Here is a 22,272-nt window from a genome sequence, read left to right as displayed (position 1 = left end):
CAAACCTAGACAGCATATTAAAAAGCAGAGACATCACTTTTCCAATAAAGGTCTGTATAGTCAAAGGTACAGTGTTTCTAGTAGTCATGTATGGATGTGAGAACTGGACCTTAAAGAAGGCTGAGTCCCAAAGAATTCATGCTTTTGAATTGTGGTGCTGGAGAAGACTCTTGAGAGTCCCTTGTACTGCATGGAGATCAAACCAGTCAATCCTAAAGGAAATCAACCATGAATATTCACTGGAAGGACTGTTGCTAAAGCTGAAGCTCCAATACTTTGGCTACCTGATGCAAAGAGCATTGGAAAAGATCCTGATGCTGGAAAAAACTGAAGGCAACAGGAGAAGGGGGCAGAAGAGGATGAGGCAGTTAACAGCATCACTGACTCAGTGGACATGAAATTGAATAAACTCTGGGAGATAGTGGAGGACAGAGGAGCCTGGAGTTTTGCAGTCCATGGTGTCACAAAGAGTCGGACACGATTTAGTGACTGAACAAAAACAACAACATCCATGTCATGGAATAATGTGATCATCCTGACAGAGGATGAGTGAGTGGATGGATGAAATGGAGTGAGGGCTAGAAGAGCAGAGTGAGAAGGCTCATCTTAAGTAAAGGAGACCTAAGTCTCACACCTGGACTGCTCTAGATTAGTACTGACACTTGTTGACTGTTTTGAGGCTCTGCCTTAGAGGTCTTTAATCCTGCAGTGTTGTCCATCAAATATATACCCTGTGTGTGTGTGTCCTACTAACTAAAAGGCTTACAAAGACAATGAACAAAACTTCCATTTTTCAAAAAGAAGAGCTACCTGTCAAAATGGAAAAGAAAATTGCAAAGGAAATTTGAGATTATTGAATTTGGCTTCCTCTTTTAAAGAACAAATAGCAAACTTAGTGAGACTACAAGTAAACTTGATCAATCTCATAAGGATAGTGAATGATAGAGTTGAGAGTAGTAATACTTTCTAAACAATACACTACTGATGGCCCACTGGGTGGCAGGTGCTGACCTAAACATCTTATACACTAGCTCTTTTCATCCTCATGACCACTCTGAGAGGCAATTTACAGTCAATTCTGTTGTAAAGAAGCTTAGAAACAGCCAGTTACCAGAGATCTCAAACGCTCCTATGTCAGAGGCCCAGGGTTCAAACCAAGGCTGGTCTGACTCCAAGTAGCATCCCATACATCATGCATGTTATCCTCACCCCACGTGTCTTCTGCATAGTGTGGTGAAACAATTCAAACAGAACATCCCTTGGCCATTCTCAGTCACATTCATTTTCACTTTTATGGGAGATGATCTGAAAGTTGATTATCATGAACTCTTGGATATACTTTTAAAAAACATTTTGATAGTCCTCTCCATTTTGAAGTATGCACATTCAGCTCTGCATGGTTTCTTCCAGGCAAACAAAGACAAATAGTCAATCAACAGGATGGCCTGTCAACAGATTCCAATAATGCAATGTTCTAATAAAAACTAGTTGTCTGTCCTAGAGATCTAGCACACGTATGCATAAAAAGACATAGACATAGATGATCACAGCTACACCTATTTCATAAAACCAAAATAATGCAAGGTGAACGTCTACCCACATGTAAATAAGTTGTAGTACATCTACATCTTCACATACTAATCAGCACTTAAGAAGAACGACCTAAATATATGTGTTCATGTAGACAATCTACAAAATACACTGTTAAGTGAGAAGAAAAACATAGAAGTAATCATAAAATATGGTCCCATTTACTTAAAATAATCACAAAGCAAAACATATATATTGCTCTCTGCACCAATTATACAGTGTATTCATGCCAAAACATCCATAAGACATACACACCTAACTAATATTAATGAGGTAAGGAAGAGGTTGAAGGGTTGGGGTGCAAGTGCAAAATTCCTCTGTTCTTCCCTACAAGAACTTTACCAAATAAATATGTATTACTTTATACTTGTACAGTAAAAAAAAAAAAAAAAAAATACTAAAACCATTAGTCAGGAATGGAGTCTGAAAATAACAATGTGCCCCGTGCAACATATAAGCAAATCTCACACTTAATTCCAAGTTTCCTTTCATGAGAAGTCTCTCAAATACTAGACAGTTATCATTTAGGAAACAGAACAATTTATTTTTCAATTTAGAACATCCACAAAAAATATACATTTTGATTGTACACTATCTTTGCTTGGCTCTGAGAAAACAATGATCACTTTAATGCCTGTTTCACATAAAAACAACGACAGTGAGCACCACCACAATATCCCACCCTCATGCTGAAGCAGCTTATCTGATTAGTGAATAGTCCCAGGGAAGAGAAATCGAAAAACTCTGTAATTATTTACATTCCTTCTTGAAAAGAAAACAAGAATGATCCTGGGAAAGGTAAAATACACTGACGTATTCTTCTGAAGAATGCTCCTGACTCCTGTGTCCGGAAGCCCCACACCATCTCCAGCAAATTAAGAGGAAATGGGTTAAGGACATCAAGGCGGTGAAAGCAAATTGTCCATTCACTCCCGGCCGCCTCAGAAGTCATTACTGAACATATTCCAGAGGATAATAAATAAAACTGATTGGGTGTGTGGTTAAGAGCTTTAAAGGAACCTGAAGCACCTTTAAAGAGAATTGTGCTGAGAGAAGAGTATTAAAAAATGAGGTATTTCCTCTCTTCACATTTAAATGTGGTGGCTTGGGAGAGAAACCATACTTGAAATGGATAGGAGTAATTTTCCATCATTATGGAAACCTTAAACCACCTCTGACTGCTTCCACCATCATCTCTTAACATCCTAGTAAATTGCAGTTATTTGTTCCAAACAAACAGAAAGGCCCATGGTAAAATGGAGCAATTTAAGGCTGCAAGAATACGACACCTGTAATTCAATTTCATGGCAGCTGGTTTCACAACATGCTCCTCTACCTCTGCTTATGACATAGGAAACTTCCCTCCAAGTGTAACAACTCTTCTCTCACTAAGCCGTGGACTCAAGGCAATAAGTGGACCTTAAATGGACAGAGACACTCATCACAGGCGAGGTATAACTCAGGTTCACTTCCCCGGGCAGCTTGACATCCACAAGGCACTGAGGCTAGCAGGGAATTATTAAAGTCTCAACTCCCAGTACAAAGCAAGGAAGGATTCTAGAAGAAGTGTTCTGGGGAAAAAAACACCCACCAATTATCACAACAAATCTCTAATATGCAACACAATAAAGAAGGAGCTATAAAAATATGTGTTTGCATATGTATATATGTATATATTTAGAAAACCTAAACTATCTTTTGTAAAAGAACTGTAAATAAAACACAAGCCTGCTAGTAACTATGACTGATTAAAATCTGATTGGTGGAATGAAATCTTAAGAAGTTAATCAACATCTGGAGACTATCTAAACCAGTATTAGTATTAATAATATTACTGAATGAGTACTTACCCTTGTGCTAACTGACTTCAGTATATTCTCACGACTTCAAGAACTGTAGACTGCCACTGTCACTTCCATTTTAAAACTGAGAAAACGAATCTCAGAAAGCTTTATACTCACCCAGAGTCACACAGCATATAAGAGACTAAAGCAGACACTCAAACCCTGGCAGGGAGATTCACACCTAGCTGCATCCCGCAGCGTCCTGCAACTTGCCCATGTGGATTAAGGGAATGCTTTCAAAATGCTGTCATGAAAACTTTAGACTCTGGCTAGTGTTTATAAAGTGCTACCCCACATAATGCCTCACTAATTTCTTCTATCAATACCCTAATAGTAAGAAAGGGTATAATTATCCTCATTTTACAGTTCAGGACAGGGAGACTCAGATGACGCCAAGGGAGTTGCCCAGAGTCTCACAAGTGGCAAAGGAAAACTTGATCCCAGAGCTTGATACCAAAATCTGCCCTCTCTGTAGGTCTGAGACTGGAATATTTGTTGACGTTCAGGGTGTTGAAGTCAAGTTGGTATGAATTCACATTGACTGGGTGGGTGTTTATTAAAAGGACGGTGGTTCTATTTGGATTTGATAAGAATATATATAACCCAGGACTTCCAGATACTTATTTTTGCATCAGAAGTTTCTACTTTTTATAGCTAGAGATTTATCACCTGTGCATCATTAGCTATAGGCAGAATCTGAACTATGGCAGACATAGAGACAGACAGTCCCAAGCTTGGGAGCTCCTTCCTCTACTGGGAGGGAACCAAGGTCATGGCAAGTGCCTCTGATACAGATGAAATAGGCTGAGGGCTAAGATGCATCAAAGAGAGCTCTCAGATGTTGGTACAGCATCAGGTAGCACAGAAGTCTACTTAAAACAAAAGAAAGGATTCCATAGCAAGATCCAGCCTCAGGTTCACAGACACCAGAGAGAATATTTAGTGTCACTACACTCAACTTCTGGTGTACAGGACAAGACCACATGGACTGTCTAAATATTGTGAGAGGAGGCAACGGGGATTCTTGTCCCTTTCTCTGAAAGCTGCCTTCAACAATCTTCACCATCTTATGTCATGCACAGTCCCAGGACCTTCTTGTTTGGCCAGCAAATTTAATAATATAGGCAAAGCTGAACACAAAAGATAGACCATCATATCACAGACACCCATGAAAAGGGCATTTCTCTTCTTTTCTTCTCTTCCCACATTGATGACAGAAAGGGAGATACTAAAAAATGTTTAGTCCAAAAGGAATAGCCACCTGTCTTAAGGGAAAACACCACCCTGGTCATAAACTCGAAGAAAAGGAAAATAGATCTACAGTGTATATAAATGGGTTGACTCTAACTATAGCATTAAGTGACTATGAAAGAAAGCAGTCATTCACATGTGTTACTTCAAATGCAGTTTCCACAGAAATCAGTTCAGGTACAAGGAGTGTTGTGGGGCTAGGAAATAGGAACAAAATCAGAGTATTTGCAATGAAACACCCCAAGGATCAATTTTTCAGTGCTTCAATTTCAGGTAATTTTAATTTTTCTGACTTTGGGGGATCAGTTTTATTTAATATGAAAAAGAAAAATGAGTTGTGAGAAATACAGTAAAACTTTATTTTTTAACAGAGCACCTACTGAATACATTATTGCAATAGTGGAAAGGCAAAGAAGCTTGGGTTCTTCCTAAGTAACAGGTCACCTTTATCAGTTATGGAATTATATGCAAACCATTCCCTGAGTCTCTGTTTTCTTATCTCCAGATAGGAAGATAAGAATAAAGCTTTCTTTTTTTTTTTTCCTTTTGAGGAGCTTGTGAGGATTAAATATGACATGAAATATAATTAGAGCAACACCTAAAACGGAGTTAGCACTCAAGAAATGTCATCATCATCACCACTGTTATTGTTCTAGATCATTTTGTGAGCCAAGAGGACAACTCTCAAGCAAAACAAGAAAACTCAGGGAAACTGATGCATGGTATGGCAGAGTTCATGAGTTCTTAATTAATTTCAATCAGATACAGCTATAACTAGATAAGTGTTTCAAGGTGATATCAAATAGTTGATTTAATAAAATTATGAGTATAAATTTCAAAGCTTATTGATGAAAAGTATCTGCCTTAAGATGTTAAATTATTCCAGAAAAACTGCCAGTGTCTGGAACTTCTGTTTGTTTTCCTTTTCTATTAAAGTCAATAAACTTCCACTGAACATGGGTGATGAGCTGGCTGCCAAGTTGGTCACCATGGAGGATACAAAGACAAGCTTAGCGATTGCCTTAATGGTGTGTAAGGTACTTTTTTCAATATCCACAATGACAGAAAACCTTTGTCCTTCAATGTTAGCATTGATTATTGGAAACAGTTCAAATGAGTTTACAGCCAAGAGCAGGCAGGTGACTAAACTGAGTAATAAAACCCAGGCCTGCTCCACAGTCAGATTTTCCCATGTGCCTCAAAATAATTCTGAAAGTAATTTTTCAAAGGGCTTTTGCAAATGAGCATTGGCAGCACTGCTGAAATTAGTGCATGGATCACTAAGGTGACTACTTTGAAAAGACAGCATTAAAATTTCAATATTAAAGGGCTGGAAAGACCCCCGCCCTCTGCAGCAGAGCCCATATTTTCTACTCCCTATTTATATCTTCCAAGGCCACTTGGTCCTGTTACGCACACACAATGCAAGCCAAATCAAGCACCTATTCTACCATCCTACCAACGGTGAAAGACGCCCATAGGTGACCCATGCATTTACCCCTCTCACTTTTCTAAATGGTTCAGGACACTTTCTTATTTCTGTCTTGCTACACTCAAATGAAGCATAACCCATTGCCTTCTGCTGCTAATGTATTTTCTGTTGCTCATGCTACTACCTCAGAAGGCTTCCTAGTATGCAAGCTCACAGGTCTCCTAGAAGGCACAGCAGCTGCAAAGAAACCACTGGAACAGTGTCCAGAGGGTAGTGGGAGTCCTTGCTATGATCCAGTTGAATGGAAAGACCAGAAGAATCCTGTCAGTCCATTTGCAGGCCAAAGCCCCGGTACACCCCAGACCAGTAATTAAGGTGAGCGCTCTGGAGGGAGTGACTCAGAATCACTTCCAAAGGGAAACAGACACGTTAAAGCTTCTCACAGACATCTGATAGTATGTTTTGACTTTACCCTTGACTGCTGTGTGACCAGGCACACATCACATCACACCTCAAAGCCTAAATTTTTTCATACAGGGATTTTAGTGGTTCCTAATTCATTAGATACTGCAGTGATTAAATGCAATAAAGCATGTGACACAGAGTAAGCACTGAGCAAGGCTTCTCAGTGGTGCTAGTGGTAAAGAACCCTGGCAGTGCAGGGGACATAAGAGGCCTGGGTTCAATCCCTGGGTCGGGAAGGTCCCCTGGAGGAGAAAATGGCAATCCACTCCAGTATTACGGCCTGGAGAGTCCATCGGATTGCAAAAAGGCAAGCACAACTGAAGCAATGTAACACACACGCACAAGCATGTCACAATTATTTATAGTTATTATTATTTTTATTACTTAGAAGGTCTTCAAGACTACAACTATTTGCTTAACCCTTCCAGTTAAACTGTTAAATAACTCACAGATTTTTCTTCATAAGAAACATGTACTTACCAAATACATAAGCACAAAGCCTCTACCATGCCAAACACCATTCTTTTTTCACGTTAAGTTACTCTTTTCACTGAAAACTTGTGTTAGTCTGTAGAAGGTTTGGATTCAATAAGACTTTTAAAAATGATTCTGCAACAGACCAAAAATAAAATGTCCCACATTTGGTTTAATAAATGCCTTACTTTCCTGCTTTCTGAAGTAACTGATAACCCTTGGTCTTAATTTCTGTCCAGTGGAGATTAAACCTTACCAGGTGATAGTAGGTGAGCCACACACAGCACGGCTAATTGGATTTTTAATCTTCACTAGTCTTTAGCAACAAACGCCCACAATGTTTGTTTGTTGGCTGCAATGTTAAATTGTCAGCCAATTAAATGCCAAAGGGAACAACTGGTTAACTGGATATTTATAGTGATTCATATCTGGTTTTCAGGGAAACATTTTAAATTATTTTCCATCTAAAGTATACAAATTGAAGCTGCCATTGAATTAAAATGAGAAATGTAAATACTCATCACCCAAGGAAAATTATTTTTAAGACAGGTATAATTACTTAAAAATTAAAATATACAGAATAATAATAGAAGCAAGTAAAGAGGAACATATATATTTTTTGTCTTTAAGCAAGGCATAATTCTAAAAATATTAGCTATTGAATATTAGAAGCACAGTAGAGAAGGACTCTAAAGCAAATGAAAGGTAAATTGGGTTGATAGTTGATATTCCCGATACATTGTTAGAACATCAAAAATTTCAGTCCATGAAACTGACAAGCAAACAATTATACTAATGATTGTTTTCCTTCAGGTTCTAATTATTGAATTCATAGCTAGTTTTTCTCCCAGATCTTTCCTAGCCCCCATTATTAATTTTCCATCATCATATAATCCCAATGCTTTATTTCTTTAAAGTGAGATATGGAATTTTCGGTTACAGTTATGGAATAACATTCCTCAGACTCAGAGTAAGCTGAAAACTACAGCTGTCTGTGTGTGTCTGTTTCAGTATTCTGGAAGAGAAGCTGGAGCCTTGGTATGTTCTAGCTTTGTCCTGTATGGAATCTCTTGTATAAGCCCATTTAGATATACAGATATAAAGCCTAACTACACTATCTTGAAAAATATTGTTTTGGGTGAGATGAGGGGGATGATATAAGCTTTTAACTGTTTCTGCCCAAGGATGTGCTCAGAGACAATGGAGCTGGAACTTGCCAGAAAAGAGATGCATGCCTGAACCAGGTAGACGTCATAAAGCACACCTAGCAAGGGCTTGGTGCTGGGCTGGGGCCAGGATATTGTTGTCCTACCCCTAATGTGAGCAAGCAACTCAGATGTGAGTAAGCATCTGTCAGCTCCTATGGGTGTCTCCCCTGGGCCCTGGCAGGGGCTGGAGGATATGCCCATTATCACTGACAGTTATCACTGACAGTTATCACCAAGCAACAAAGGAGAGGTAGAGAAAAAAGGAGAGAGGCAGGGGAAGAGAAAGGGAGTGAGGGGGGAAGAGGAGGAAGGAAGAGGAGAAGAAGAGAGAAGGGGAAGGAAGGAAGGGGAACACAGATGAAGGATAGATGAAGGAAAGAAGAGGAAAGGAGGGGAGTGGGGAGAAAGAACAAATCACGTCTTTTGTTTGATGTCCTGGAAAACTTATATACAACAAAATCTCTGTTCTGATCCGCAATTGATTATTTTTGTTCATTTATTTACTAAATATGTTTTTCTCTCTCTTTATCCCCAGGGTTAGGACAAAGGCTTTGGAGTCAAATGTCACAGTTTGAAAACCCAGATGAGTGACTTCTTAAACACAGTAGTCTGTGACCTTAAGAAGATCCGTTAATCCCTCTGCATTTCAGCTTCCTGAAATGAAAAAAAAGTAGAATAACAAATTCACCTTTCTTGGTGCTGCTATGAGAACTGGATAATATGAATAGTGTTCAGTGTACTGCCTGATACATAAGTAGCATGTTGTGTGAAATATAAAATATCTCTATCATAAGGGTACTACTAACACTTTCAAATCATATTTCTAAAAAATATCTCCTAAAACATTGATTGCAGGTATAAAATGTTATTCAGCATTTACTTAAATCCTAGCTACCCAAAGTTACTCTAAAAGCAGCTCAACGAAATAGGCTCAAAACCCAAGGAAATAAAACATAAAAATCTTTCTAAACCATGACGCTGTATGGTCTTAGGAAAGTAAAGACTATTCAAATATTCCACTAAAAGAAGTAAGTACAAACACCCCTCTCTTTTTTAGCTATATGAAACTGGGGACGTATTAAACAATGTCACTTAGCATGCTCTCCAGGCTGGATTTAGGATTAAGCCCTTGGAAAAACCATAGGAAAGGAATTGAAGAGAGGATGAAAGAAAAGAAACAGTTCAACCGTGGCCTAGCACATGGCAAAGGGTCTGGCTCATAAATATGAGTGAAATGAATGAATGAAGAAACAGGAAGAAAAACTGCAGCTGACTGTGAAAGGCTGATTAATGTGCTCAGCTATGTCACATTAAACTGAGAAATGAAGCCAGGCACCCATAAATGACCTCACTGTAGCCAGTGGTACTGTAAGTTTCCTCAGTTGGTAGTGAATTTGTATTTGGGCTGACCTTGAATTATATTCATTAACGTTCTATTGTGGAAAATGAGGCACAAAGAGAAGAAAAAGGTGAGGGATGTAGTCTTTGGAGAATAGACTCCTAAATTTGGGGGCACTGGAGACAACAAGGTCCTGATATGTGAAGAGTTTTGCTTGGGGTTTTAGATGAAAAATTCCTCCTACTTCTCATCAAAGAATTTATTTATCAAAATAGCAACTCAAGTTTACTGTGTACATTCTTGTGATAGACACAGGGTAGGCTGCCTCAGAAGAAAACTTGGAGAACTATACTATTATTCCTATCTCACAGATGAAGAAACAGAGGCTTGGTCTTGCATCATTTAATCCATGTGAAAATATGATCTTCATAGAACATTATTCACTCAATAATAGTATTTAATATCTATTACATGACAGGCACTGTACTAGGTGAGGAGTAAAGTTGAATAAAGTACAACTAGGAATAAAGCTGTTGAAACAATATAGGCATGTATGTCACCTTATGGACTTCCAAAAGCCTTATCGTATAAAATACATTTAAGCAATAAGAAACGTCTATTAAAGTGGAAAAATGCTACTCATCTAAAACCAAACTTCTTCTTATTGATATTTAGTGTAAAAAAGTACAGATTTTATAACTCATGTTCTAGATGGTATCTGAAGAAATGAAGAGAGGAAGTATTTCGGGAAAATAATAGCTAAAAGTGAAAAAAAAAAAAATCACTCAATGAAAGACCAGAAAACACTTTTGCTTTTCATCTTCAGTGTAATCCTCACATGGAGGCTTCCTTAACAATAGAGGAGCAACTAACATACACATTTTCAACCATATTCTGAAAATTCCTCTGTTGATTCACTCACATTTTATCACAAATATGCCTTTTAAATGTGGTGCTAAAGAAGACTCTTGATATTTCCTTGGACAGCAAAGAGATCAAACCAGTCAATTCTAAAGGAAATCAACCCTGAATATTCATTGGATGGACTGATGCTCAGTTCATTTCAGTCGCTCAGTCATGTCCGACTCTTTGCGATCCCATGAATTGCAGCACGCCAGGCCTCCCTGTCCATCACCAACTCCTGGAGTTGACTCAAACTCATGTCCATCGAGTCGGTGATACCATCCAGCCATCTCATCCTCTGTTGTCCCCTTCTCCTCCTGCCCCCAATCCCTCCCAGCATCAGAGTCTTTTCCAATGAGTCAACTCTTCGCATAAGGTAGCCAAAGTACTGGAGTTTCAGCTTTAGCATCATTCCTTCCAAAGAACACCCAGGACTGATCTCCTTTAGAATGGACTGGTTGGATCTCCTTGCAGTCCATGGGACTCTCAAGAGTCTTCTCCAACTCCACAGTTCAAAAGCATCAATTCTTCGGTGCTCAGCTTTCTTCACAGTCCAACTCTCACATCCATACATGACCACTGGAAAAACCATAGCCTTGACTAGACGGACCTTTGTTGGCAAAGTAATGTCTCTGCTTTTGAATATGCTATCTAGGTTGGTCATAACTTTCCTTCCAAGGAGTAAGCATCTTTTAATTTCACGGCTGCTAAAGCTCCAATATTTTGGCCACCTGATGTGAAGAGCCTCATTGGAAAAGACTCTGATGCTGGGAACGATTGAGGGCAGGAGCAGAAGAGGGTAACAGAGGATGAGATGGTTGGAAGGCATCACTGACTCAATGGACATGAGTTTGAACAAACTCCGAGAGATAGTGAAGGACAGGAAAGCCTGGCATGCTGCAGTCCATGGGGTCGCAAAGAGGCAGACATGACTTAGCAACTGAAAAAAAAAAAAAACAGCAAATGTCCTTTAACCTTTGGGTTTTAGCCGTGCCAAGCTAGTAATGTAACGTTGTAGCTCCTATCTACATCTGAACGAACCAAAAGGCAGGGAAGTTAAGTAAGTGAACTGGGCTGAATTGTAGCCCCTGCAAAAGATATATGTCTAAGTTCTAATATGTGAATATAACCTTATTTAGAAAAAGGGTCTTTGCAGGATATATAGTAAAGGAAAGGATCTTAAGATGAGTTCACCCTAGATTAACAAGGTAGACTTTAAATTCAGTGACAAATGTCCTTAAAAGAGAAGGAAAACAGTGGCACAAAGAGATGGCCATGTGGAGACAGAGGGGAGACTGGAGTTACTACCAAAAACTAAGGAACGCTTGAAGCCACCAGAAACTGGAAGAGACACAGAAAGATGCCTCTCTTTAGAAGGAGCATGGCCTTGTGAACATCTTGATTTGGGACTTCTGGCCTCCAGAATCATGGAAGAATACAGTTCTGTTGTTTTAAACCACCAAGTTTGCAGTAATTAGTTATGGCAGCTCTAGGGAACTAATAACAGCAAGCGTTCCCAGGATGATAAAAGTAAACCACAGTACCTTCAATCTTTCATGAAAGCTCAAAGTCTGAGTACTCATCATCCGTCAGAGAACACTCTCCATGTATTTGTAGTTTTGATTTCTTCTCCTCAGAGCTGATTAAATCTAGTCTGATTGTTTTAAACTCAGTGTTCCATTGGTTATAGACATTCCTAACTTCAAAATTAATCTAGTTTTAAACAGGCCAGCTGCCAACTCAATAAAATCACCTCCTACAAGTGAATAATAACTGTGAAAGATTTATAAGGAGCAGCAAGAAGGAACTAAATCACACACAGGAATCCTTCAGCCTGTGGCACACCCACCCAAGATGAACCAGAAAGAACGTCAAAGCTGTGGAAGGTGGGAGAGAAAAAATAGGAAGAGCAAGGAGACCATTAGCACAGGACTCTGAAAAGAGCATTCTAAACTTTTAAATTGCAAATGCAATTATTTCAATGTTCACCTCCTCCAACTGTTACAAGTAATACTATTCCTTCTTCTTCTTTGAATTACAAAGGTGTTCAGTGTCAATATTACATATTTTACACCTGATTCCCTATATTTCTGCAATGCCAGTTACACAACTGTCTTTATAGCTAATTCAAAAAGCCATTTAAGGGTAAAGACAATCTCCTATTTTCTTCTCTTACATCCTCAACTTATTTTCAAGGCCAAGTAAGTAGAGATATTTAAGAGATAATAATTGATCTATCTTTATATTCCTGTTATAAGTTTCTATTCTAATAACTATTTTGATTAATGAATACCAAAACATTGGCATGTCAGATAATATCTAAAACATAGGCAGCATTCTCATTTATGTGTGTCTATACAAACACTAACATGCCACAAAACTATTTGACCCTAAATCCGTTCTGGAAAGAGCTATCATCACATCCAAGTGTTCTAATAATATGTTAGACAATTGTTTTTCACAGAGGAGAATGAGAATAAAGAAAATATCTCCCATGAAATGTACAATGTAGTGCTTGCATAAATAATATTAAACTCAAATGTTGCTGTCAGATGTCCCAGTTGGATATATTACACATTGCATTGTATATAAGCCTACCCTGGTTCAAGAATATGTCAAATACTTTTGGGAAAAATCATAATAATAACGTCAATTTAGCCTTTATCTGGTCTAGACACTGTTTTAAAAATTTTACATTTATCAAATTTACATATTTGTTAAACCATTAAATACTTATGGAGTAATTTCATGTGTCATCTTGAGTGGGCCAACGGGTATCTAGACATTTGGCCAAAATTTACTCTGGGTGTCGTGTGAGAGTGTTTTGGAAACACTCTGGTTGTTGTGTGAGAGTGTTTCAAATGAAATGAACATTTTAATTGGTGGCCTGAGTAAAGCAGATTTACCTCCCTAAAGTGAATGGGTCATCCTATCACCTGAAGACATGAATAGAACAAAAAAACTAAGTAAGAGGAAACTCCTCCCTCCTGAGTGTTTGAGCTGGGACATTGGTCTTCTTCAGGCTCTGGACTCAGACTGAAACATCAGCTATTCTTGGGTCTTAAGTCTGCTACCTGATAGACTAGGAAATACACCATCAGCTCTCCTGGTTCTCAGGATTTCAGACTCAAAATGAACTACACATAGGCATTCTTGGGCTTCCAGCTAGCCAACTGCAAATATTGGTATTTCTCAGCTTTCAGAATCATGGGAGCCAATTTCTTAACTATACATCTATTACAAAATTAAATAAAAATTTAAATGCAGGCTTTGTGGGGGGACAGAAAAGGTTATCTGCCTGTAAAAGGCAGCACTAGCTATTTGATGAGGCAACGAATAAAAAGCTCTGATCACAGTTCCTAGGATGGATTAAATGCTCACTAGATATTGGGTAAAAATAACGAATAGAGATATTGAGGTTAAACTTTAGCATCAATTTAGTACTTTAATGCATATGTGCAAAAGTAATATTAAATCTGGCAGTCAAAAAAACCAACAATGTAATGGGGGAAATACAAGACGACCTGGCAGCCGGGTGTGAGAATAGGAGCATAGATGTCCAGGAAATGAGCATTTACCAGGCACTAGCTTGTACCAGGCACTTCAAAGACAACACAGCTTCATCAGTCCATTGAATTCTCACAGCCACAATATGCAGCTGATATCTTCTAAGCAGCTTCTGTCTGGCAGACCTGTGTTTGTTGCTAGGAAGACAGCTAGGTGAGCAAAATTAGGAGTTTCCAGCCTCATGGAGGTCATAGTCACTAATTAGCTGGTGAGGACTGACTGTATGAAGTGCCTACCTGGGCAAATTTTCCTGTAGAGGATCAGATAGTAAATATTTTAGGCTTTGTAGGTGATAATCTCTTGCACCCATTCTACTTTCCATTTTAACACAAAGGCAGCCTCAAACAATATGTAAATAAAGGAGCACTGCTCAGTTTTAAAAAACGCAGGGGGAGGCAGGGTGTACCCTGTAGATCCCTGGATGGCAGAAGAAGCAACTAGCTCCCATTGCAGGGGAATTAAGAAGGATTTCAATAAAGAAAGGAAAGGTGTGAAGTGAGCTGTGCTTTGAAAAGAAACACTAGACTCCCTAGAAAGGCCAGAAGTGGAAAGGGGACTCTGGGTCTCAGGAACAGACTATGCAAAGACACGGAAGCATTAAAGGACAGGGCTGACGGGAGAAGTGAGGAACCATGAGAACTGGAAGACCAGGGTCAGAGAAAAAGGAAAATTAGAAAAAGGCTTTTTGTACATAGCTCTGTGGCTGTTAGAAGCAAAGTTCATATTATCTTTCAGTGTTTCTAAAGGTCAAGCTGCGTTTCTCCTCCCAAAGCTAAATGATAACATGATGCAGTTCAAAAGCTGGTCATATCAAATTGCCATCTAATCATTTAATTAAAGCCCCATGCTGGCACCAGCCATCCTCAGGGCCCATTTTTCATTTGGGCACATTTCATTACACTTTTCAAAGCAAATTTGCCTTTTCAAAGGCAAAAAATGCAAATGACTAGGTTTGAAAGGAAATGCATAACACTCTGCATAATGACAGAGATTTTCTTGGAAAGCAGTAATGCACAGAAAGAGCTATCTTTAGGGACTGAGGATGGCTTATCAGCCCTATAGGAACTCTACATGATATTTCATTACAGCACCAGGATGCAAACAGAAGTGAAATACCAAATACACAAAAACTAAACAGCCATCCCCAGTCTTCTTTTTCAGCATCACTGAAACCACATTTTGAAACAAGATGCATCCTTTGGACCGGTAAGACCAAGGCAGGAAGTGATAAATGGAGGACATTTATAGTGTGGCCAAGAAAATGATGAAAAAACTAGGAGGAATTGACCTGTTCGAAGACAATAATAGGAACACCTAAAGGCCAATTAATATAAAGCGTTAGTGGGCAAATTCAAGTACACTCAAAAAAATTCTCAGGAATACGAAAACACCCACTTTAAGGCAGTAAAATAATCACAATAAGGGAATGAAAGTGACCTCAACCACATAAATCAGCATCTTCCTCTTCGGTGTGGGGAAACTCTCAGAAGCACTGCTCCCCAATTTCTGCATCTTTTACCTTGAAAGATGAAGCTGCAGCACAAAGTTTATGAATCTGCAGATCCCAAAGTGAGAAGCAATTAGTTCAAAGAAGAGCGAGTGGCAAAAAACGAACACCTGTTAATTTATTCTTTACCATTAAGGAGAGAAGGAAAGCTTAACTTTAGGCTGCCAGATAGACCCTTTCTCCCCACGAAAGTGCCACCAGCATCTGGAGCAGCAGCATCCACTGTGAAGTTGAGAGTCTGGATAAAGTTCAGGGCTGCAGACTATTCCGTTTCATGGCCAGAGCACATGTGGATATTTCAAACAAGAGCTTCTGATCAGGGAGGTTCACTAGTACTTGAATCATAGCTGGTTAGCTCAGCCAAAGCCTCCATCAGGAGTAAGCTAAAGACCTCATTCTATTACTTATATAGAAAGGATGGCCATCCCCAGCCGGGACCCCTACAGACTCAGGCATTCAGTGCAGAATACCAACCCAGCTTGGGGACATGGGGAAAAACTAGAGGGTAACAGGACTTTGACATAGCCTGCCTTACAGGTACTTTTTTTTTCCATTTTCATTTTAATTACATTGAAATATAATATATACAGAAAAATGTACATATCATAAATATATACCTTGACAAACTTTCATACAAACATACCTGTGTAGAAAATATTAGGCAAAATCATAACATTACCAGCACACAGAAATTGCCCTTATGCACTCTTAGAATACTCACTATCCTTACTTCTAACAACATAGGACAGTTTTGCATGGTTTGTATTTTGTATAAATGGAATCATATAGTAGATTCCATAATGTTTGGATTTTGGGGGCCCATATTAAATATGTGAGATTCATTCATATTATTAGGTCCAGTTGTAGATTATTGATTAATAATTTCCACTATATGCATACACCACAACTTATGTATCTATTCCACTATGCATAGTTGCCTACATCATTTCAGTGCTTTGGGCTTTCAAGAATAATGCTTCCATGAAGATCCCATACATCTGTTTTGGTGAGCATGGCAGGTTTTCATCTTGCCACTTTGATGTAGAAAAGAAAAGAAATGGCAGTGTGATATTTTGCCATGGCTGTGTCAAATTTGTAATGTTAAAACATGGAATCTTCATCTTTTGCTTGAAGTAATAAACAAAGCAGATGTTCCTGACTCACGTTCTTTCTCTGACTCTCCACCCATCTATGACTCTATCCCTGTCCCTTAGTATCCTATCTAGTTCAAGAGACTGAGATTGGGGAGAGATGAACAGAAATGAGCATTCAAGAAGCCCAGCAGTTCACATGCAATATTCATCACTCTCCTAAAATGAACAACAAAATATGCTTTTAAAATCACATAAGGATTCCTTAAAGAAAAATTTTAGGTAAGAAATCACCCTGCCTCCAGCACAGAAATCAATAATTATAAGACACTCTATTTTTGAAGTGTATCAAGTAGAAGCAGTCATTGAAAGTTATATAAAACTCACAATAATTCAAGCTTCAGATGGGAAAGGCTATGGAGGTAGAAAGGAAAGAAAAATTCTGTCTGACAGGAGTGTGTTCAAGCAACTGGAAGTCTAGAAGGCTGTGGGGCAGGGAGATGTAGCTGGCATTCGGGAAAGCCTTCCTAGCAAGATTTTTCTATTGCATATTTGGAGGGCCTGATGTTGAAGCTGAAACTCCAATACTTTGGCCACCTGATGCGAAGAGCTGACTCATTTGAAAAGACCCTGATGCTGGGAAAGATTGAGGGCAGGAAGAGAAGGGGATGACAGAGGATGAGATGGTTGGATGGCATCAACGACACAATGGACATGGGTTTGGGTGAACTCTGGGAATTGGTGATGGACAGGAAGGCCTGGCATGCTGTGGTTCATGGGGTCACAAAGAGTTGGACACGACTGAGCAACTAAACTGAACTGAATCAATATTCCAAATTTCTCATCTATGTGATTGCAGTCGTACTGACCTAAACCCTGGGTTTAAAACATTGATTGATTTAATCCAAACACAGCAGTCCTTTTATTTACTTACTTATTTATTTTAAGGCCATGGTGATTGGTTCAGGGATGGCTTTAATCCACTTTTGAGCCAATCAGTGTAATTCCTTCTTTTGATCTCAGACATTAGGTTGAGGGCATTAGGCTCCACTACCTAAGAGAGTTCAGTCTTTGTGAGACTCAGTCTTTATTGAGAAGACTAAACATAGACTTTACTGAGTCATCCTTTCTGGACTAGGTGGTATGAAATAGCAGGTTTGGAGGAAAAAAAGCAGGATATGGCAGGAGGGGCATGAATTATATAGACCTCAAAAACCTTAAGACCTCCTTAATGCATAGGACATGTACTAGAAAGCTTCCAATTATATCTTTTTGTCCTAAATGAAGCTGTATGGAAAGTGAGAGTAATTCCTCTATGTTTCTCATGTGAGCTAATGGATCCTCTTTTTAAAATATTCAGATTCAAATTGGGATTTCAATGGCACCCCACTCCAGTACTTTTGCCTGGAAAATCCCATGGACGGAGGAGCCTGGTAGGCTGCAGTCCATGAGGTCGCTAGAGTCGGACACGACCGAGCGACTTCACTTTGACTTTTCACTTTCATGAATTGGAGAAGGAAATGGCAACCCACTCCAGTGTTCTTGCCTGGAGAATCCCAGGGACGGGGAAGTCTGGTGGGCTGCCGTCTCTGCGGTCGCACAGAGTTGGACACGACTGAAGTGACTTAGCAGTAGCAGTGGGGCAACCAAGACTTTCAAAGGTGAAGTAAGTGATGTTTGATCTGGACCTGAAAACATATGAGGCATTCAGTGGATACAGTTGACATTCAACTCTGTTCCCAGAGCAAGCACAATAGGAATGAAGATGTCAGGAGTGTCTGTGGTCAAGTGCCTAGACTAGAAAGGCCTCACCGCAGACTGGGGAGGTGGTACTATGAAAGGCTTAGGACAGGTCAGAGATCAACAAGCTTTTTCTGTAAAGAGCCAGATATTAAATATTTTGTTTTGCAATCCAGATGATTTCTGTCACAACTACTCAGCTCTGCTGTTGTACCATGAAACCAGCCATAGACAGTATGTAGACAAATAGGCATGGCTATGTTCCAATAAAGCTTCATTTATGGACACAGATTTGAATTTCATATAACTGCCATGTACCACAAAATATTGTACTGATTTTAACCTTTTCAATCCTTTAAAAGTGGAAAAAACATTCTTAGCTTATGGGCCATAATTTGCTGACCACTGAGAGTGAGCACAAAATATGTACATTCATACTCTTTCTCCACCATGTGGAAGTTACATGCATGTCTGCTAGGTCCCTTCAGCTGTGTCCAACTCTTTGAGACCCCATGGACTATAGCCTGCCACACTCCTCTATACATGGGATTCTCCAGGCAAGAACACTGGAAAAGATCCCTTCTCCTCCAAGAGATCTTCCCAACCCAGGGAACAAACCTGTATCTCACATCTCCTGCCTTGGCAGGCTGGTTCTTTACCACTAGCGCCACCTGGGAAGCCCTGGAAGCTACATGTGAAGTGAAGTGAAGTGAAGTTGCTCAGTCGTGTCCGACTCTTTGCGACCCCGTGGACTGTAGCCCAGGCTCCTCCGTCCACAGGATTCTCCAGGCAAGAATACTGGAGTGGGTTGCCATTTCCTTCTCCAGGGGATCTTCCTGACCCAGGGATCAAACCCAGGTCTCCCGCATTGCAGGCAGACTATCTAACATCTGAGCCACCAGGGAAGCCCTGGAAGCTACATACCATTGGACAAATTACTACTTCATCTCTCTACACATCAGTTACTCCACAGATAGACAAGGGATCATTATAGTGCCTAGCTCACAATTTTGTTCCAAGAATTAAATAATCTAATCCACAGAGAAATGTTTAGCAACATGTCTGATACATAGCACCCAGTAAAGACTAGCTATCTTTCTTATGATTGATTAGGAAGATCCTTGGATGTGAGGCTACATATCTTAGTAAGAGAAAGTCATCAATGTTTTCTGCCTTTGGAACTTCACAAAGGCACCTGTCGCAAGGACGGGTTAGAAAAAGGAGTACCTTTTTAAAATTGACCTAATGTGTACCATCAATCTAGCTTAGCACATTCAGATGTTTATTAGCATCTTGCTTTTCATTTAAGCAGCATTCCATGTTTTAAAAAGAAATAAAGTCAAGATTTTTTGTTGTTTTTAAGAAATCATGCTCTCAGTTCCATGTAATGAATTTCTTTAGAAACAATTTTTTTCAGAGACTCAGCTGAGCTAATAAAAATTTTAAAACACATGGCCACTTCTGGTTTGAACTGCATTTGTCGGTTTTGATAATTTATTCATTGACTAATTAGTTCAGCCAGATCTTATAGACTGTGTCTCTTTCTACAAGCCCAGATGGTACTCCATCACATAGATGATAGGGAATAAGATCCCATACTGTATTTGTCAGACACCCTACTGAGGAACATAACCAAAAAACGGTTCAGTAAAGATTTGCATTTAATGTCTCTTAAGGTTCTCTGATTCTTTCCACCACTCCCCTCTCAAAACATACTAAAGATCCTAACCTCGTTTAAGATAATTAGCAAATCCCAGGCTTCATAAATATCACAGGGGAGCTAATGAGATGACTTACAGAAAGTTTGCAGCTCATTGTATAAGAGGGCACCAAGCCAGTTTGATTTCTCTGGTCCATGCTACAGGGAAACCAATTAGAGTTTGTTTCTGGTTGAATGATACAAACAAAAAGCATTATAATTTGGTTGAATAGATCTGTTAAAGTAAGAGACTGGGATCCATACTAATAGTAATAAACATGGGCAATAGATATGTATATTTCTCTGTTCCTGCCTCTGACTTGGGTATTCACTTAATGAGCAACTTGTATTTGTTGAGTAACTATTGTATATCAGGCACTGCACTAAGATCTCAGGAAATCTTTAAATAACCCTTTTTTTCCAGTTTTACGGATGAGAAAAGTGAGGCTTAGAGAAACCATGCTCTCACTCAAGTTCATAGTGCTTGAAAATCTGTGCTCTCAACACCGTCTCTTTCTTCAGTCTCTCTCTTTGCCCACCACTGAGTCACATGGGACAAAGGAAGACTCTTTGCTCAGCACCAACCTGCGTACACCTGCTGGGGAGAGCAGGCAAAGAGTCAAATATTGATCCTTTGTGCTCTTTCCCATCTCCATCTCTGCTGTGCTAGTACTTTAACTTAACCGTGACTGGATTAATTTTCAAAACTACGTCTTCAGGATATCTCTCTGCATCTGGAAGATCAGTATATTTATATCCATTTTGCAGATTAATAATATAAGCCTGGGGGGAATAAAGCAACTTGTTCCAAGTCCAAAACTAGTGGATGAATGAGTCCTATTCTTAATCAGATCTGGGTCCAAACATGACAGTGTTTCTAAGACTCTTAACACTTGAGCATAGTCATTAAGGTTCCTCTCATAGCCCCTTGGAGAAGGAAATGGCAACCCACTCCAGTATTCTTGCCTATAGAATCCTGTGGACAGAGGAGCCTGGTAGGCTGCCATCTATGGGGTCACACAGAGTCAGACATGACCGAAGCGACTTAGCATGTATGCATGCATTGGAAAAGGAGATGGCAACCCACTCCAGTATTCTTGCCTGGAGAATCCCAAGGACAGAGGAGCCTGGTGGGCTGGCGTCTATTGGGTCACACAGAGTCAGACACAACTGAAGTGACTTAGTAAGCAGCAGCCAGAGAAGGCAATGGCACCCCACTCCAGTACTCTTGCCTGGAAAATCCCATGGATGGAGGAGCCTGGTAGGCTGCAGTCCATGAGGTCACTAAGAGTTGGACACAACTGAGCAACTTCACTTTCACTTTTCACTTTCATGCATTGGAGAAGGAAATGGCAACCCACTCCAGTGTTCTTGCCTGGAGAACCCCTGGGACGGGGGAGCCTGGTGGGCTGTCATCTATGGGGTCGCACAGAGTCGGACATGACTGAAGCGACTTAGCAGCAGCAGCAGCAGCAGCTGTAGCCCCTATTCTTATATAGAAAGCTCTATCTTTTTTTGAGACAGCTATATAAAAACAAAAACAAATTATCAGTCATATCCAAGATCTTTAAAACACATATACAATCTACATATCCAACATAGGCATTAATGCTAACATTAAGCTAATAATTTGAGCCTTAGTTTCTTCATCTGTGAAAAGGGACTAATAGTACCATATCACTGCATTGCTATAAGAATTAAGTTTTTTTTTAAATACAAGTAAAGCAGCAGTACTCTAGCAGCTACTATAGAGAAGACACTCTGACCTGTATCTTTTGATATCCATCCATCCCTCCTTCCACTTGTCTATCTCTCCATCGCTACACCACACAGATTTGCTGATAGAAAGAGCGATGGGCTGGAAAGCTGAGTTCCTGGCCCAACTCTATCATCGGCTCTGCTGCTCTGGTCATCCTTTCGGCCAGGTTCTGAGACCCACCTGAAAAATGAGGGGCTTTACTGGATCACCCCTAAAATGCCTAATATCCCCAGAATCCACACAAGCATGTCACCATTAGAGCACACTGTGAAACAATGGCAACCACATTCAGTTTCCCAGAGTAATAGGCCAGAGGATGAAATCATATGCAGTTCTGTCTTAATGATCCAGCTGGTTTAGCTGGCTACACATTTTGAAGAAAGCTATGACTAGTCAGTGTAGT

General features: G+C 39.6%; 1 protein-coding gene across 1 annotated transcript in view; it reads left to right on the top strand.

Moving 5' to 3' along the window:
* Positions 1 to 20,281: 20,281 nt before the first annotated feature.
* Positions 20,282 to 22,272, top strand: part of LOC147369752 (histone H4-like) — a 42,255-nt gene continuing 40,264 nt past the window's right edge. Inside the window, exon 1 of the mRNA XM_086412627.1 lies at positions 20,282 to 22,272. This exon is cut by the window's right edge and continues 40,264 nt beyond it. The gene's annotated coding sequence lies outside the window, so the exon portion shown is untranslated.

Source organism: Bos grunniens, chromosome 7 (assembly GCF_055505025.1).
Source record: "Bos grunniens cultivar Pamir isolate PY7600 chromosome 7, Bosgru_T2T1.0, whole genome shotgun sequence".
In the NCBI taxonomy this organism is placed as follows: Eukaryota; Metazoa; Chordata; class Mammalia; order Artiodactyla; family Bovidae; genus Bos; species Bos grunniens.
This window is presented reverse-complemented; position numbering and strand designations above follow the sequence as displayed.